At 39.2% G+C, this 20,327-nt stretch overlaps 1 protein-coding gene across 5 annotated transcripts in view; it reads left to right on the plus strand.

Annotated features, from left to right (window-relative positions):
- The window catches only part of rimbp2a (RIMS binding protein 2a), a 106,894-nt gene that overhangs the window by 18,778 nt on the left and 67,789 nt on the right, over positions 1-20,327 (plus strand). For 3 of the 5 annotated variants that reach the window (XM_041810122.1, XM_041810120.1, XM_041810121.1), the window contains exon 1: positions 17,800-17,943. The gene's annotated coding sequence lies outside the window, so the exon portion shown is untranslated. Of the gene's footprint in view, positions 1-3,927; positions 4,072-17,799; positions 17,944-20,327 lie in introns of those variants that run through there. The other 2 variants (XM_041810124.1, XM_041810125.1) reach the window with 1 other exon arrangement.

Below are 20,327 nucleotides of genomic sequence, written 5' to 3' on the forward strand. Positions count from 1 at the left end.
CTAGGGGTGCACAATATTATCGGCATGTTATGAATATCTGCAGATATTATCTTAACAAGTGAATTATCAGTACTGGTAGATATGAAAATTTTAGCTCATATTAAAGCCAATACTTTGGCTATAATAATCAGCTGTAAATTTTGACTGTATGAATCAATAAGTTAGTAGGGTTTTAAGGCTTGTTTATTTCAACCGCATATGGATACAGATGGACCTTTCTGTCTGTACTCTGCATTCATTTCGTCAGTTTTTCGTCTGTTGTCACAAAGCTTACGGATACAGATCAAACATTGTAATGGGGCTGCCTTCATGGTTAAATTGAGTGTTTTAAAGACGGAAGTTTTAGGTCTTAACTACATTTGTATATTGGTATCAATACTGGTAGCGGCAAAAGGAATTTGTAAATATGGGCATATCTGATATCGGCAAAAATCCAATACCATTCATTCCTGCTTCTGACCAAAAAAGCTTGTGATATTTTGCATAAACTTCTGGGACTGTTTGAAGATTAATGACTCGTAGCAGAAGTTATTTTCTGCTATTTGGCTTTTTAGAGACAATTAGACCCCGTGTAACAAACATTGCATTAAAATGCTTTTAACTTATTAAATTAATTAAAATACAACAATATTTTTATTAGTTTTGGTGTTACACTACACTGGAATAAACCTTATGTCTCTGTTGTGCAACCAAACAGTGACAGGACCTAATTTACAACTTAACTCGCTTCAATGTAGGGCTAAGTCTGCACTGTGGACTACAACTGAAAACATAATTAAACATAGCTAGAGCAATAGGCAGCTGTACTTGGTGCAAATTAGGAAAAGTTAGCAAGCAAACTCTCTAAGATGAAGAGCATAGTTATGGACAATAAATGCCTCACTACAACTTGTTTCCATGTCCATATTGAGCATATCAGTATGCAGACATAGGCATGTCTATAAAAGTATTGGCATTGTCTACATTAAAAGAAACTTTGTGTGGCAGCTCACAGGGGGAAAATCAGGGAATAAGAATAGCTACAAGCTATTTAAAAAGGGGATGAGAGGAGAGATCTCATCCTGCTACACTTGCATATTAAAGGGGCTCTATGCAAATTTAGAAAAGTATCAGTGTAGCGACACCGCTGGCCATTAGGCGAACTACAACAACATTGTGTTGCTTGTCCATGATGGCACGTTCCTTGCTCATGAACGAGCCTCCGGTTTATCAGCTGATACACACGCAGACCAAGGTGATTTACCTGCATCGTGTATACAGAGGAGGTAAGTGACATAACACTTAAAGAGGGGGGATTATACTTTTCCAATTTTTAAAACATAAATATAAAGTCACAATGTTGGGTGTCCATGTATGCAAATTTTCAAACTGCAAGATAAACGTATGTGGCAGTCTTGGAATTAGAGTGTAAACTGATGAAAACGGCTTGTTGGGAATCTCTACGAGATCTTCCTGAGACAAGATTTCGATGGAGCAAACTGATGAGGTCATCGCAATAGGATCTCCTGACTGGTTCATCCGTGCTGCCGGCAAAGCAGAACAGACCGCCCCCACAAGATGAACAGAGAGTCCACCATTATCAAAGCCATTTAGTAACATGGTAATTAAACACTTACTAAACAGATACGTCCTTCTCTATCCTTTGCTGCTGCTGGTTTTCTTGCCCCTCTCTCCCCAAACTATCAGGGTCAGACTCCGGGTCTAACATGTACGGACGTATATCAAAATTCACCATATTTTACTCAGTTGGACCGGTTCATTCAAAGTTTACAAGTACTAGCATACCAATATAGCCACATTGGAGGGGGCGGGCACAAAACATTGAGTCCTGCCTCTAGAAAATCTGCCAATTGGAGGAAAGCAGGTCCGTGGAGGGGGGGGTGGTGCGTGTGTTAAAGAGACAGCAGCGAAAACAAAGCGTGTCAGACGGAGGTTAAAATAAGGGTTTTTCAGGACGCCAGTGTGAGAAACATGAGGAGTTTTTGGATCTGTAAACCATGTGAAGCTACTACGTGGGTATCAGAGAGATGGTGTAAAGCTTGGAAAAAAGGAATAATACCCCACTTTAAAAGTTCCACGAACTAAAAATGAAAATGAATAAAGTATGTTCGAACCTCTAGTGCAGACACGGCACAAAATTAAATATTGGTTCATATGATGCGATTAAAAAAGGACAATATTTTCATTTCCATGAATGAACAACTTCGCTACTTCGTGCAGCATTGACCAATTTTATTGTCTTTTTACGTGTGTAATGTGTAATGTGTATTGAATGGGACGCGTTTTAGAGCAGAAGCTACAAGGCAAACATTGCTCTGATAATGATGCCTCGACCGTAGATATCAGATAGCTGACATTATGTGTTGAAGATATTTTACAAACTAAGTATCAAAAAATAAACTCAGTAAGTTGAGTCCAGTGCGAGGAAGCAAGAAAAAGATGCAATATTATCATGAAAACAGTAAATGAGCAACGTGACATTCTGGTTGTTTGGATAGCATCTTCATAAGCAAGCTAATGTGATGTAGCATATGGTTTATACAACATAAAACACTACATTGTATTTCATGGTCCGGAATGATGCCTCACCTTTTCAACAGAAAGATGACCCTCTCTGTATCGGTATTTATCCCGAGCGCTGAGCGAAGCCCCCTCCATTTCACAAATGCTCCACCGATATTTATCCTCGATTTCCCCCCTGCTTCGATCACACTCTCTTTTAGCTTGATGGGCTTCAGCAAATAAAACTATCTTAGTTTTTTTATGTTTTCGCAGAGTTTGTCTCTCTTTTCTCCATTCAACATGCCGTTTTCAGGTATAAACAAAGCAAGGGGGTGCACGCATTATGTAGTACCTGACATTCTGTGAATTCTTCACAGAGAAATGACTCCACTGGCTTATACAGGCAAGGAAGACATGGAAGACATAAAGAGCCTCATTCTTCGATCAGGATAAAGTGCACACCATTTTATACTCAAAAGTGGAAGGTTTTAAAGCAAAAATCTTACATAGAGCCCCTTTAAGGCATGTTTCCTTTATTGGATTAGCATTAGTGTCTTTTATAAGTATGTTGTACAAAGAATTAAGGTAGATCAGTACATTTTGCGAAAATTTTCAAGACTTACATCTAGGCTGCTGTTGTTGCTCTCTGGGTAGTTTATTATTATTTTTCAAAAGGGACAAAGAACATGAATAAACACAAGTTTAAAAGACATGTAAAAGTGTTGTGGTTAGCAAATCTTCGTAGTTACATCCCTATTCCCTTGGCAGTTGACACAAAAAACAAACAAACAAATAAACAATACAGCAATACTTAAAAAGTGCAAACATGCAATAACATATGAGTGTAAACTTTGATGGATAAAGTGTATAGTTTAAAGTGCTTATCATAAAGTGCTATTCCAAGCGCAAGAAGTAATTTTCCACTCTTTTGTTGCAAACATGAGTCAAACACCCCATGTTATATTAAAGAAAGAGCTTATAGCAGTCATAACAAGTGTTAAAATAAGCTAATTGACTCAGACTGATTCTGCTGCTTGTCATATGTTGCATTATTCTTCTTCTTATGGAGTTTCAGTCTTCAAACCTTTTAACTGTACATAAAGTACATAAAGTAGAACAATAAGGAGGAAGTTACTGCAGTGTAGACTGTGGTGAGTACAATCATAAAGATGTGGGAAGAAGAACAGTGCAACCATTTAACATCACTACCCAGAGTGCATTGCATAACAATGGCAGCCTACATGTGAATCTATTTTTACAAAAAGTGTGAAATCTGTTTTCTGTTTGTACAACTTAGATATAAAAAAAACACTGTTGTAAATCCAACAAACGTGTCTTTATATGTGGCGTTCCCTTTGGTTCTTTTGATATTTGACATATTGGTGATTTTATCTCATATTTTCCTGCTTTTTATGTTTTTTACAGTCAAGATATGATGCGACATCCCAGCAAGCTTCAGGACACTCAGTCTACAGTGTGAACCGCTTCAGATTACTGGAGGAGAGAAACCGAGCTCTGAAGCTTGAACTGGCAACACTTCGCCAAGAGAAACAGCAGTACAGGAAACTGGTAAAACTGTTTTTTACACTGACAAACACATAACACTTTAATATCTCAACAACCCCGCTCTATCAACAAAACTATTAGTAAGGTTTGTTTTCACCTGCAAATAAGCACAATAAAGATTTTTTTTTTTTTGCTGACAACTGCTCTGATATTAAATCTACACAGAGTTTATCACATAGTGTACAGAGTGTCCGTGAGTGTGGGCTATTGTTGTCCCTGCTGCAGCTTTTATTCTCCAAGGACGCAGCTGTGTATATAGATGTGACTCTCATGGCCCTGTGCACATATCCTCCCTCTGTTAGTCCGTGGTTATGCAGACATGTGGGCATGTGTAATGTTGTTTAAAAGAGATAATGTGGGGCATGTGGTTTTGACGTGTGCGTGTGTAGGTCTAAGGTATAATTTTCTGAACACAGTATGTGCGTGCATGCATTTGTGTATTTAGTTAATTTGTCCTTTGGAGGCCTCCCCCAGGTGGTCTCAGATGACAAGGTGTGTGAGCAGTTGTCTTGGCAACATGCCCATTCGTAGGAGTGTGGACAGACTGTCAGAGGGGAACTGACAGAGTATAATGGTTGCTGCTGTTATAAGCTTCAGTGGTTTGAAATACTTAAACAGAGCAGAACCCTCATGCTCCAGCCTGCTTTTATGAAATAGTATTGAAAAAGTTAATAGCCAGTTTATCTGTCAGAATAAAAAATGTTTGTTATTTCTTTTTGGCTTGAGATGAAGATCATTCTAACTTTGTCATATATAGCAGGGGTAACATGACAAAGTAATCAGGTGAAGTTAGGGGCCAATATTGATATTTACATGTATTGCACTCAAGTATAAGGGCAGTTACTCTGTTTAAAATTTAAGGTAGAAGTAAAAGAACTGATTTCAAAATGTACTTAAAAAACTTCAAATACCCCCCAAAAAATCAATTACAGTAATATGAGTAAATGCTAATTACTCAACATGTCCAGCCAATCAGATATTGATGTGGGCTGGACATTAGGGAGACTATGAAGAGTGAAAACAGGGCCATAGGGGAAGACCCAACTTGCAGCAGAGCCACAGTTCTGCACTTTTATTACGATTATTTATTTTTAATAATGAAATAACATGGTTAGAGATAATCAGCAACAAATGCTAAATACCCTCCCTGATAACTGGCTTCGCCATTTATCAGATAACCCTAAACTAGAATACTCAAAGTAATGGATAAAGATGCAACATTGTGAAAATTAGGCCAGATACCAATGTTTAGATAAAAATTTAGCCAATACTGCTGCTGATACAGATATTTGAAATGTTTTTTTGTGTGTAACACTCCTAGTCTATTTTCTCTTACATTCGACCAACTGGGCACTTTTTCTGCCCTGTACAAAATGCTTATCAGCAGCTAGATATACCAGCATAAAATTGCTTAGACAAAACAGATGAATATAAATAACTTGTTCATGTCACCTCATTTGGCAGATGGCTGTGTTTGTGAACAGGGCAAATATCAAACGACACTGACACTAAGCCAATGACTCTGTGCATCCATGGTAATCGGTTATTACATTTTTCATTAAAGTAAGCCCTTTTCCTTTGTCACTTGTGGACATTCAAAAGAAAAGAAAATCCCCAGAGCACCTGCACTATTTCTGTTTCTGCTTCTCTACCTGTTGGTGTGTAGCTTCGTGCCAGCAGAAGGTAAACACAGATGTTTCAGTGCACATTATCTGGTTGTCTAAGCTAGTGGGATGGAGAGAGGTCAGCATAACAAAATGGAATTATCCCAATTTTGTTGAATTTTTAGACATAAAGGGACAACATCATGGTGAAATTAAAAGCTTGTGATGTATTGTTTTTAGCTCCGCAGCTGTCCCAGTAAGGCATAAAGTATTATGTGCTGCCTGTTAGTTATACTGTATGCCTCACTGGCAGGTTAGAAGCTCAAAAAGCTTAGGTTCTCAAAGAGCTATAAAGGTTATTCCATCTGTTTTTCTGTTATTTGGCTGCGGAGTTGCAGATTATGGGCTGTAAACTAGGATGCAGAGTGATGGTAGAATCAACATATTGGAAGGACACACAGTCAGCTACCTGCTGTTTTCATAACCGAAAGGTTGAATGAGTAGTTAAAGGTTTTTATTTTTAGTAAAGCAAATGTACTCTAATACATTATTTACTCAGTATGCTAAACAGCTGTGTGACAAGTTATATTTTTGCAGCATGTAACTCGGTAACCTAACAATACTGACTACACACATACACTATATTACCAAAAGTATTCACTCACCCATCCAAATAATTGAAATCAAGTGTTCCAATCACTTCCATGGCCACAAGTGTATAAAATGAAGCACCTAGGCATGCAGACTGTTTCTACAAACATCTGTGAAAGAATGGGTCGCTCTCAGGAGCTCAGTAAATTCCAGCATGGTACTGTGATAGGCCACCTGTGCAACAAGTCTAGTCCTGAAATTTCCTTGCTCCTAAATATTCCACAGTCAACTTTCAGTGGTATTATAACAAAGTGGAAGCGATTGGGAACAACAGCAACTCAGCCAACTCAGCTAACCCTGCTCTGCCATTTTAGCAGAAGCTGAGGGGCATAGTGCGCAGAGGTGGCCAACTTTCTGCAGAGTCAATTGCTACAGACCTCTAAACTTCATGTGGCCTTCAGTTTAGCTCAAGAACAGTGCGTGGGGAGCTTCATGGAATGGGTTTCCATGGCCGGACAGCTGCATCCAAGCCATACATCACCAAGTGCAATGCAAAGCGTCTGATGCAGTGGTGTAAAGCATACCACCACTGGAGCAGTGGAGACGTGTTCTCTGGAGTGACGAATCGCGCTTCTCCATCTGGCAATCTGATTGAAGAATCTGGATTTGGCGGTTGCCAGGAGAACGGTACTTGTCTGACTGCATTGTGCCAAGTGTAAAGTTTGGTGGAGGAGGGATTATGGTGTGGGGTTGTTTTTCAGGAACTGGGCTTGGCCCCTTAGCTCCAGTGAAAGGAACTCTGAATGTTTCAGCATATCAAGAGATTTTAGACAATTCCATGCTCCCAACTTTGTAGGAACAGTTTGGGGATGGCCCCTTCCTGTTCCAACATGACTGTGCACCAGTGCACAAAGCAAGGTCCATAAAGACATGGATGAGAGAGTTTGATGTGGATGAACTTGACTGGCCTGCACAGAGTCCTGACCTCAACCATAGAACACGTTTGGGATGAATTAGAGTGAAGACTAAGGCACTTTTCTGGCAGTGACTGACAATAAAGTTTTCTGAATCTGAGAGCCAGGCCTTCTCATCCAATGGCAGTGTGTGACCTCACATATGTGCTTCTGGAAGAATGGTTAAAAATTTCCATAAACCCACTCCTAAACCTTGTGGAAAGCCTTCCCAGAAGAGTTGAAGCTGTTATAGCTGCAAAAGGGTGGACCGATGTCATATTAAACCCTATGGATTAAGAATGGGATGTCACTTAAGTTCATATGCGAGTCAAGGCAGGTGAGCGAATAATTTTGGTAATATAGTGTATATCCCTAGGGGACATTTTCTGCACATACTTTGAATGCTAAAATTCATAACTTGTATTATTTAAAAAAAAAATGTTATTTTTTTTAGTTATCACACCCAGTTCTGATCATGACATAGCAAATCTTTGGTCATTTTCATGATTTTTTTTGTGTTTTTAACCCTTTAAATGACAATGTATTCAATTTTCAATTCAGCAAAATGCTGCATTTTCCATATATAAAATGATAACTGGATTTTTTTTTAATTATTATAAAAGATGGTCATTAGTTACCAGTTACCACCAACATCAAGTTTGGTGCATTTTTATCTGTGCAGGATCAATTCTCATAACGACATTTTCTACACCAACTTTAAATGCCCCCAGCTCCTCAGTCACATGTCCATGTGTCCTTGGGCAAGACACTTAACCCCAGTATGCTCCCATGGCTTCCTCAGTGGTGTGTAAATGGGTATGAATGCACTTGAATGGGATTAGCAAATACTGGTGACCAAAGTATAAGAGCTTTGAGTTGTCAGATGACTAGAAAGCAATATGTAAGCTCAAGTCCATTTAATGTATTTTAATTCAGGCAACGCTGGGAAGAGAACTGCAACAAACACGCATCAGCGAGAAGCCTTCAGGCCGTTCCTGTTAGGCATGTAGCCTTCAGGCTTCCTGCTGAAGCTTGTTGTTGCTGGTCTGTTTACTGCTACTTTGACAAGATTAAAAGATGTGTGCTGACTGCTCCAATATTGTATATAAGAACAAATCAGTTCATATTTACTACAGACCTTTTCAAAATTACTTTACCACAGTCACCTGTTCTTTGCTTATAGATGCAGTTCCAACGAAGAATAAATCACACTCCCCACTCATTCTCTCACATGAAAATAACAAGTATAAAGTGTTAAAAATCCCACAAGCTATTGGACTGTCTCCTTTTACTATTTAAGATGAGAAATGAAAAGTTAAGAAAAATATTTTTTACTGTTGAGTGTTACCCCTTTAGAGTAAAATTACACCTTTCTTCTCAAATAGTGAAATTTGTGGCAACTTGCCCAGTGTGAGATTTGTCCATCTTCACAGCCAGAATGTTGGCACAGTCCTTGCCCTGTTGTCTGTCATCGTTGCTAACATGCAGCAGTCAGCAACATAACTCGATAATATTATGTAATTATGCATGTGTGTGTGCTGGTGGGTTTTTTCTTATGGGAGGTTGGAGGTAGTCCAGCTGGGTGCCTGGAAGTCTAATTTACTGTCACTGCTGACAGCTACAGTATCACAGACTGCATCATGGTCATTCATGCAAAGACGGACTCAGCTATGGATCAGCAGGACTAAGAAAAGCTCAGTCATGGAGGAGTGTTTACTCTTCTCTGCTCATGCACATATACTGTGAGCTTCTGCTGTTTGAGGAAAAATGAAAGAAATAAAAGACGAGGATCTCCAGTTCTTATTTTGATGCCAAATTACCTTTTTTATTTATCATTTTAGGGAGACACAGGGTGAGGTTAGGGTTAAATTGATAGGTTAATAACCAAGAGACATAATCTGTTCATATTGAGGATATAAGATGAAGAGACGTGCCTTTAGGAAACAAACACTATTGCACATAGCAGATGGCTGATTAGACAGTTAGTAAGGTATGGTTTAAATGGATGGCTTTAAATAGCCCTCCTTTCAGCTTACAAAGGTATTTATCATCAGCTCTATTATTTTCCATATCCCACTTAACAGTATGTGATTAATTAATGTTAGCAGTTGTCATTTTAAAAAGAAAAACATGTTTGGTTGCATGTTAAGATTAAAATGTCAGGCAGGGCTTCCATCAGTGTGATAATGGGTGTAAAAATGGCTGCTTTTGTTGAGTTACAAAGAGTTAATAGGATAATCTTAATTTTGATATTGAACCAAATGCTACTCAAGCCTGCTGCCTACCTCTATTTGCTGTAATGCTGCATTCATGTGCTCCTCGAAAAGTCATATTTTAAAAGTTAATATGCCATTATAATGACAAAATGGAGGAACTCAGAGGTGCCATATTATGACTGGATTTACAGTTGGCAAAAGTAGCATTATATGAACAGAAATCTTTAAATTGTAACAACAGAACTGATAAAATATTTGGTAAAATGGGGAGACTACTTGAAATATGTAAGTACTGTGGGTAAACCTTGGTGTAAAATGAATGTACTGTCTTTAATCTTGATCTAAAATTAGAATGAATGGAGGTGCACATCTAGGAAGATGTCATTTTAGATTATTAAATCATTTTATTTTTGTTGTATAGGTATATACAGTGCATTGAGAAAGTATTCAGACCTCTTTCACTTTGATCAATGAATTTGACATTTTTTTGCAAATTGATTAAAATAAAAAACTGAAATATCAAATTGACATAAGTATTTAGACCCTTTGCAAAAACACTTGAAATTTAGTTCAGGTTCCTCCTATTTCTCTCAATGTTTGCTGAGATGTTTCTACACCTGGACTGAAGTCCACCTTAGGTAGATTTAATTGATTGGGCATAATTTGGGAAGGCAAATGCCTCTCTATAGAAGGCCCCACAACTGACAATGCAAATCAGATCAAAAACCAAGATATGAGGTCAAAAGAACTGCCTGCAGAGCTCAGAGACAGGATTGTTGCAAAGCACAAATCTAAGAAAGGCTAATATAATGTTTTGCTGCACTTAGAGTGTCCAAGAGCACAGTGGCCTCCATAATTCTCAAACTGAAGAAGTTTGGCACAACCAGGACTCTTTGGAGAGAATGGCCAAACTAAGCAATCAGGGTAAAGGGACCTTAGAGAGGGAGGTAATCAAGAACCCAATGGTCACTCTGACTGAGCTCCAGAGATGCTGTGCGGAGATGGAACAAAGTTCCAGAAGGACAACCATCACTGCAGCCCTCCATCAATCTGGGCTTAAGGTACAGTGGCTAGATGGAAGCCTCTTCTCATTGCAAAACACATGAAATTCCTCTTGGAATTTGCGAAATACTCCAAATGATAGCTAACATTTATTTTGGCTCATCATGTTTCTGTGTATTAACATCAAATCTGTTCTCTCTGGAGATCTGGTACCAACAATTTCTACCCCTTCTTCAGTTCTCATTTTGACTTGAATCACAAAAATCCTCCTTTTTCAGAAACCACCATGAATGCTAATGATAATGTTCAGTCAATAGCTCCTTAACTCTGCTGTCGTTGACAGAACACATCAGATATTGCAATTTTAAGCAATATCTTTCATAATAAACACGAAAAGTTTTTTTCATGGCTTTAGTCATATATTGTGGATTTATTGTTGAACGTTTGATTGTTGTTCATTGTTCAGTCTGTGCATCTGCCATATCCACAATTGCCAGATGTCACACAGGCACTTTTATTAACTGCCAGCTGCACGATGTCAACATGTACATAAAAAGACATAAAATGAACAACAATTAGTGAAAAATTGTAATACTGTATCAATAAATAAACACTTCCTACTATAAACAGTCTCTCTGCCGAGCATTAAACCTGGCAGCATTAATATGCTGGTGTCTATTTATACTTATCTTACCCTCTATCTAATTTGAAAACATATCAATATATCTTAAAAACTTGCTAGATTGCTCAGCCCTAGTTGTTGTACCTTACTCTGTATCTAGATGTTTGTATCTTTTCCTCCAGTATTTGTTCCTCTGTTTCCTAAATGTAGAGAAGCCAAGAAGCTAGACTGTTTCTTTGAAAGAAAAAAAAGAATACACACAAAGCTTCCAATGTGTTGCCTGGAAACAATCTGTGACAGACAGTCAGCCGGTACCTTAGGACAGAAATGACCTTCTGTATGCTACTAAAAGGCCACAGCTGTCTCTCTCTGCACACCGTCCCTATGGCAACAATTGTGTACTGCTTGCAGCAGGCCCACTCAGATGATAGTCCTCATGATGATACGGGCCATCCCAGTGTGAAGAGGAACAGCGTCTAATCAATAATCCCTAATAGCCCGTGTTGTCTCAGCTGACCCACTAATCTCCATTTTAACTCCCCTAATCAGAGGTGGGGGACAGCCACAGTTAATAGTAGTGCTGTGTAATATGGTATAAGTACACAGGAATAATACCAGCACCACCATGTACTTCAGAATAAGTAAACTTACAAAAGCCCATTGTTTGCCCTCTCTAGTCTGTTTTAAAAACTGATATAAGACAGGGTGTGTTTACGCTTTTCTTAATTTGATTTAGCTCAGACATGGATCTTTCAGATGGCTTAAGTTAACTAGATTATCCTCTTTTTTCAGTCCATTTCCCTTTCAATTCCTTGTCTTGTTACTTAAGTATGAAGAGCCAGAGCAGAGGCCTGCTACCTTTAATCCTTTACGAGAAATTTTAGAGAAGAGGAAAACAAAGCCATGAAACAAAGGGGTCATGCTTTGAAGATTTATCTTGTTTGCTGAACATCTTCCATCCTCTATCTCTGTTCCCAAGAGGAAAAAAATGAGTAACAATGGAACAGGGACAGTTTTTGGTAGCCTAGGTAGCTTGTTTGCCTGTGAATGATCATAAAATACATCCTGACAAAGCTACACAGTTGTAAAAACAGTGTCTGAAAGTTGAAGGTATTTTATTTGACCAGCATAGGCCAACGGCAAATGTGGCATGAACAGATGTCAGTAGCCGATGTTTATCTGTTCTGTCCAATAGATGCCAAACTGCTGAATCAAATAGAGATTTCTTACTGGATAGAAGAAGTCTATCATGTCTATCTGTTGGACAAACTGATCTTCTTTAATGGTCAAACGAAGGAGAAATTGTTTGGGGAGGCTGGAGATAAACTTCGTATTGACCTGGGGTGGAAGGTAACAAATCACATTTACTCAAATTACTGTAATTGAGTAGCTTTTCTGTGAACTTGTGTTTTTTAATACAAATTTTTGGAAATAGTCAATTTACTTTTAGATGAAGTAGCTGCTCTTTTACTTGACTATAGTAGTAGGTAACACGTTATATGAAGGGGTATGCATGAGACTGACATGACACCTGTCATGTACATGAAGGAGGCTTTATGAACATTTATGGATGATATCATTCTAATCTCACAATTAACGTTATATTAACCTCCAAAATCTTGTGCAGTGAATGTCGATCTTAGGTGTGATGTCCAGATCACTAGTCTGGACTTTGCTGATGATGCTGTGATCCTTGTGGAGACTGTAGGTGTCCTTGTGGGGGCTCCTAACTTGCAGAGTGAGAAAATGTTGGGAATGTGCACCTCCTGGGCCAATACAAAGATCCAGGCATTCCTCGGATGCTGCTGTCAATTTTGTGTCTTTGGATGGTGATAGTGTGGAAGTTGTGGAGCAATTCACCTACCTTGGCAGTGATCCATTGATCCTCCAACTGTGAGGCTGAGATCTACTGCAGACTTGGACATGTGCATGGGGCGATGGGCCCTTCCAGTCTTACTATACCGCTGTGTGATCTGGACATTGACTTAGGGCCAAAAGTGCAGACTGTACTCCTTTGTGACGGCTTCTCTTCTCATTTTGGGGTATCATTGGCAATACTGTGTGTTTAATGCTGACTTGCTCAGGAGAGCAAGGATGGGTTAGCTGCTGGATACTGGAGTGGCAGCTGCACTTTTACAGGGATCTGGCACACTTTGCTGATACATCACAACACATACTGGATGCTCAGGACCCGGTGGGTTGGACCTTGGGGGCAACTGCTTGTGTTTTAGAGGCCTCTGCTATGTAAGCTAGTTAAGATACCTGCAGAGATGGGGCATGGGCCTGGTGCAGGCCTGGATGTGAACCATTAGGTAGTCAGAGCAGTTCAGGACCAAGGTTGACCTGACCTGAACCTTCTTAAGTATTTCCATTATTGCAGTTTACATCCTATACATGAGTCTCGCTCTCATGCCAACCAGTAGTTTCCTCCAGAGACGTGACAAAATTTCTTATGTGTAGGCTGTTGCTGCATCATCATTTTACCAAATGTTCAAACAAAAGTTTTAACCAATGGAGAAACTGTGACATGCTGTATATCTTTTCCATGGAAAGTGTAAACAAAGGCACTTCTGATCTGCATGCTGAAACTTGTTTTGTTTTACACTTCCCCAGTGGCTGTGGTGATAGGTGTAGGATCAACATAGAATAATCAGTCCTCTTCTTAAAGTCTTGATTGCCTTCTGACAATCTTAAAGAGATATTGGCATTTTTTTCAGTCCATTTCAAATTGAAGTTAAAAACTCTTCCCAGTAGGGCTCAGTGAAGGGCTGTGTTTCATTTTGTAAATTTGTTTTCAGGCTGAAGGAATAAAGTCAGCAGACTCTTAATGTGAGCTAACTGTATGGTGGCTGTTTGACTGAAATGAGTAGACTAAATGTATTACTGTTGAAGTAATTTAATGCTAATTAAATCTGCATCATCTGTATCCACAAACATTTGTAAATGACTCTCCAAAACCAATTTTTTGTGCAGTTCCAAGTAAGGGAATCTATTTGACCATGCCTAATGCCTTTAATGCTTGAATGATAGAATAGTTATTTGAGTATTGGAGTGGCTTTTGTGATAGTTGCTAGTGCTTTACTTGTAGTTCTTACATTGGTAAGCTGATGGTTGGTATTTAAATAAATATGTAGAGTCTTTATCAGGTTTTGCAAGTTGTGGCCTTAATGCTGTGGTTATGGTCAGTGTAATTTTTGAGGTGGTTAAAAGTTCCTCTGTCATTCTAGTGACCTAAAAGGAGATGGTTGGCAGTAAGGTAGTTGGTTTTTAAGGTCAAATTTAATATTTTCATTGGCAGTAAAATCATTGGATTTTAGCAGATGAAGCCTGTTAAGATTCTTCATTTGGCAAGCCTAGTTCTTTGTTTTTCTGCTTTTTGCATCTCTAATTTTAGTCTATTTGGCCTCAGCTCTTTTTCTTTCCTCACATCAGCTCTGTTTTCTCATTCCCTTTTTTTCTACAGACTTCAAGACTTTGTTTCCCAAGTTTTTTTTTCTGCTGCACATTAAAGAAGAAATGTGATCTTATGTTGTGCTACTCATGTTTGCACTCTGACTCCGAAACTCTCTTCCTTCATAATTTTTTTGGAACAGGTTAGTTTTTGCATTTTTCACAAACATCCAAGTCATTAAATTAGTTGATTTGCTCTTTTTCAATAAGTGAAAGAGCTGCAGAATCATCTTTACTTCTTTTTTTTTCTCTTTGCAGTACATAACCGTTTTGTCTTGTCCTGTGCATGTTTGCAATGAATAGCATAATAAACACATCAGTCTCAGTGTGCAAGATTTGATCGCATGATGTTTATAAATGGATTATGAATCCAAAAAGGCTTCCAAAGATGACAGCCTGTGCATAGGCCTTTATTCTCCTCTCTCACTTCTTGTCTGCACTTCAGTCTCTGCTTCTGTCTACATCATTCCCCTCCACTCTACTTCTTCCTGTCCTAACCTCTTAATGCCCACACCCAGGCAGAGGGGCTGATATAGCTGCTGGTCTGGCCTGTGCAGCTTCATGCCTGCAGTAATTTAAGCAGATGTGATGTGTATCAGGAACAGCCGAACCAGCCCTGTGATCAAATTTAGATTTTTACCAAGAGTTTGTTCCTGCATAATTGCTGAACCCAGTTATACTTCCTTCCTATTAGTGAGTGGATTATACTGATATGATGAAATCATATGATAGTTGTGGTATTGCAACTGCAGCTTAAATCCATCTTTGAGTTGGAGCTTGCTTTAGAAATAATGAGGGAGAAGTGTGTGTATGATGGCAGGGTTTTTTTGGTCTGAGTGTCACAGAGACGGTTACATAAATGACCGGCGCTGGCTTGGTTTCAGAGCGTATACTCAACAACACAAGTGTCTGAAACAAATTTGCGGTCCATCTCATGGGAGCTCTAAATAATACGAGCCTGTAAAGTGGAGGGGAAAATAAATTCTGTTTCATCAGAAGGAAAATGTGCTAAAAATATTGCACTATCAAAATGTAGGGCCCTCCTGGATTAATTGAAAATCCCCTTAACCGGATTAAATAATTTTAGGGGCTAACTGCAGTATACCCACACTCACACAGACACGTGCATGGACACGCATGAGCCCCCACACAAAATCTGATGTCAATATGATATAATTACCCATTGTGACAAGGCAGTGGAGGCAGTGTGATAGCAAACAGTCTGTGTTGTAGTTAAAGGGTAAAAGCTGTGAAACTGTGAGGATTAGAGCTGAAACGGACTGAAAATGGAATAATTGGTTGCATGGGGATAAAATTAAGCTTCCACATTTCCATAAATGTAAGGTTAAAAAAAAAGAAACCTTCTTGGGGTGTACTAACATTGTTTTTTTTTTTAAAGAGCCACAATAACATTTGAATATCTTTTCAGGGTTACTGTTTGCCTTGTAGCCCTAAATACGGCTTTAAATGTTTGTGGTGAACTACATACTCAGTAAACTGGGTGTTGCCATATTCAATCAACAACCAGTCAGTCTTTGGTATCTGGGAAAAGGGAAAGGCGTTAAGTTGAAATCTTGAGACAAAGACCAAAATTTATTGGTCATCACTGGAAAACCTTAAAAAATGTATCGATATACTGTATGACCACTTGAGGCTTTTGCACATCAGACTCTTTTAAGATACATTTTGAGCTTTTTATTCAGAGTGAAGGACAGTGGATAGAGTCAGACACAGGGATGAGAGAGTTTGGGAGAGACATGCAGGAGAGGAGCCATGGCCTCGATTAAACCCAGGCCTCCTGTGAACATGGGGCACAACCTAACCACGAGGCCATCTGTGCCCCAACATCAGACTTTTTGCCCTATATTTTTCCTGGTCTACATTTGCGACCCACCAGTTGAGAACCACTGGTATAGACCATTTGTTGACATGTCACTATTATGACATAGCTCACCACAGTGGATGGCAAAAGTGCTGCAGTTGACATTGGGCTAACCAGCTACCAGTCATAACCAGTAAAAGGGACTTTTTGTAACAGTAGTACTGATGTTTGGTACCATCAGCATAAGCCTATTCAATGCTTCTGTTAGAAATGAGACATTACTGCAGAAATGCCTTGTTAAATTCTTCATAAATGATTTAAAGGCATATAATACTGATCCTTTAAGCACTTTGTGTATTGATTCCTGAAAATGTGTGAGCTATAGGGACTGAATCCTTTCATTGTTGTTTTGTATTGTATTTATATTTCTTGTGATTTGTGGGTCTGACTTGTGAGACCTGTGGGCCTGAAACAAGTTTGAGAGAACGGCCAACTTGGTGAATAATAAGTTCTCCCAGGGCAACGTCCATTTTTCAATCTAACCCAAGTTTTCTTACTTTTGCAAAGTTTATATAACAGCTACAACCTACAATCGATTAAAAGTGTTTGCTCTTGGCTGAAAATCCCCTGTTTACAGTGCAACAATACAGTACACTCAGATTGGTGCAAAACAGAAATATGTTGCATGCTTACATAACAGTCCTTTACCTTGGAAATGTAATGTTTTATAGCTGACAGTGCTCAAGAATATCATTGAAGTTCTGAAGTTCTGAGAATGAAATGTACACTACACAAAACTTTATTTGCACTTTTTCATTTCTCTAATAACAGTGCTTTTCACTGAGATTAAAATGAATCCTAGCAGCGATTTATTCCATCAACATAACAACAACGTGTATGTAAGAAAAGATGACATCAATCAGACCCTCTACAATTAGTGTCATGAATAAAGACATACATCAGGGAGCAGTGCAGAGGAGACACAGTCTGTCCAGCATCACGCAGGCTACTGTCATTTCACTCAATTTGGCAGACAGGCAAGAAGGTCCAGACTACATGGCAGCTTTCCAGTAAACCACCCTTATTTGTATCCCAGACTCCAAGATGTCTGCTCCCTTTTTGCCAATGATACTGCTAGCACCTAACAGTCCTGATGCTTTCTGATGCAGCTGACGGTTGTAGCAGTGGAGCTGGCTGATTAATTCAACAGAGTGGATTTCCGCAGATCGCTGCACACGCGTACAGCGCAAGAGAGAAAGGGGGGAAATTGAGCAGAGGAAGAGAGAGAGAGAGAAAACGGAAGAGAAAAGGAGAAATGATGGAGGAGGAAGGGTGTAAAGGAGGAGGGTCTTCGGGGGTTGGGAGAGAGTGAGAGGAAAGGGAGCATAGGAAAGAGAGAGTGTGTAGAGAGGGGGCGGAGGAAAGAGAGAGAGAGAGAGCGAGAGAGGCACACACACGCAGGCCCCGGAGCTGCTACTGATGCTGCTGCTGCTGCAGCCGTTTGACAATTCCCCACCCAGAGAGAGCAGGAAAGAAGGGAGGAGATCAGAGCAAGGAGGAAGAAGGAGTAAGCGACACCTCAGTCAAGATGCTCCTGTGCTAGTCTCCACACACGGTAAATACTAATCCTTTATCTCTACTCTGCATCCTCTTTACTGCTGCTGCGTGCGTCTCTTTCTCTGCATCAGCGGCTCAAGTCTGTGTTTGATTTCTGCTCTTGTTGAGCTCTATATATAGTGCTCAGGGTTAGCATAGCCAAGCAGCTGGGGAAAAGCTGTCTGTGCAGCTGCTGCAGGAGGCGACATACGTCCACAGAGAGGTGAGAAGAAGATGAGCTTTTTTACATTTTGTCTCTTCTGGGACTTAATAAGAGAGAAAAGAAACATCCAGCTTCTCTGTGTCTTGACTGTAGCAGAGCCACCTGTTTGGAGATGTGTGGGTGTGTGTGCGATGTGTGTCGAGGGGTGGAGGGTGAGGGGTGGGGTTTGGGTCTCTGGCTCTAATGGTGGGTTTGCGGCTTCAGAAGGGTTCTAAATGCATGTGAAAACGCCTGTGCATGGATTTTTTTTAAACAGAGTGAATGAAAGCGCTTCCTTTTGTGACCTCAGTTAAATTATGAATCTTCTTAAAGTAAGAGTGCTCACATGAGCTTCATTTTTGGTTTAACAACATGTGTAGACGTGCGTTCACATGATGACTTAGACACTGGGAGAGGGGAGGTTTGTGGTGCTTTGTCAAACAAATTGATTTTGTGTGCTTGTGTGTGCTTTAACAGTAACCTGAGCTTTTCCTCGTTGTCGCCTGCAGGGGTTGCCAGGTGTTGGCAAAAAAAAAAATTAACCCATTTGTGACTGGTTGACACTTAATGTCGATATCTTTAAAGTCTGCATTTATCTTCACTCAGTACTCAAAGTTTCAAGTTTATTCAGCGCAACTACATCAGCAAAATCTTACAGAAACTATTGCAATCATCATTTGATTTATACTTTCATGTTCAAGTTTTGTTGAAGGTTTTAACTGGCTGTAGTTTGATGCTTTGTCTTTATATTGTGGCTTTAACACTGAGGGAAAGTTCTGGGAAATTACTTGAGTTTCAATTTAAGTCACAGTTTTGATGCCCCATGCTCATGGAAACAAGAGAATTGTAAATAAATGTTTATGGTGCCACATGCCGTGTTTTGCTCATGTTGTCAGTCCGTATTGCCATGTGGTAAATGTTTCAGTTGTTGCTGTGATATTTTTGCCTTGAAAAGCCTTTTTTTGTTTATTATTACTGTACTAGAGCAGTGCTTTTCAAAATGCAGGAAAAACTTTAATAGTTGACTCTACGTAAACTATGAATCTGTCCAATTTGCCCCCACACAGCAGAAGTTAGCAAGCAAATCACCTTATTGTTCTTTATGGTGTTGTGCCTCCACTAAAGTCCTGTGGCACCCCCTAGGGGAGGCCTGTCTCACACTACAATATATAAGAATATCATGAAAATTAAATTTTTTTGTGTACGTAATATCGCCCAGCCCTACCTTAAATTGTGGAATTTTCACTTTTCGAACTTAATTAGCAGAAAAAAATGAACTTTTTCATGGTATTCTAAGTAAGTAAGCACACTAGTATATAATGATTTTACATATTTCTGTCTTTTCACTTATATTTATTGTCATGTCCAGATTATATTGATTTATTGCTTGTTTTCAAAGTCATGTAATTCAGCTGTTATGCAGTCAGTGAGTGACTGTTTGATAATCGTGATCTCAATACTAGTCAAAATCCTCATAATCGTCTGATCTGCATCTCATCAATCTGCCATAATTGAGCAGCCCTTGCAAGAGTCTACTTGCCATAAAAGATTATTTCACCCAAAAAATTACCGGTTCTTTGTCACAATAAGAAGAACACGAACGTTTTCAGTGAGTGGGATCGGATCCTTTCTTTCTTTGATGATAAATTCTCCTTTAAATGTCATCTTTGTATTTGTTTCATAGTCATATTGGTGCTGTTTCCATCCACATAAAACCTTCTGTGGCAGTGTATTTTTTTATGGGAACACTCATGTGTTTGCCAGGTTTTTAGAGCTGCTTTTAGGCCTTTAAAAGCTGAGTAGGCGTCTCAACAAAAATGCCTTTTGGTGAGAAAGTTTCTGGTTATAAGCAAGGAAAACTTCTGCCTGAGGTTACAATTAAACTATATGACCATGATATGCTTACAGCTTTACAGACAATGATAAAATTAAGAATCAGTAGAGCATGTGTTTGGAGACTTCTTAATGTTTCTAGAAATCAGAAGTTGCTTGATTCAGGTCAACAAATGTGAAGTTAGATCTATTCCTTCTCTGTCTGTAACTCAGTAATGATTGTAATTCCTCTGTTGGAGGAGGATGTTTCACTGTACAGACCTATAAAAGTGCTTGCTTGTGTGTAGGTTAGATGGTTCATCTGCCTGCTCCTTGCATATGTCTGAATATATGGCTGTGTGGGTGGGTGATAGACCAAAGGCAAAATA

Source organism: Cheilinus undulatus, linkage group 17, assembly GCF_018320785.1.
Source record: "Cheilinus undulatus linkage group 17, ASM1832078v1, whole genome shotgun sequence".
NCBI lineage: Eukaryota > Metazoa > Chordata > Actinopteri > Labriformes > Labridae > Cheilinus > Cheilinus undulatus.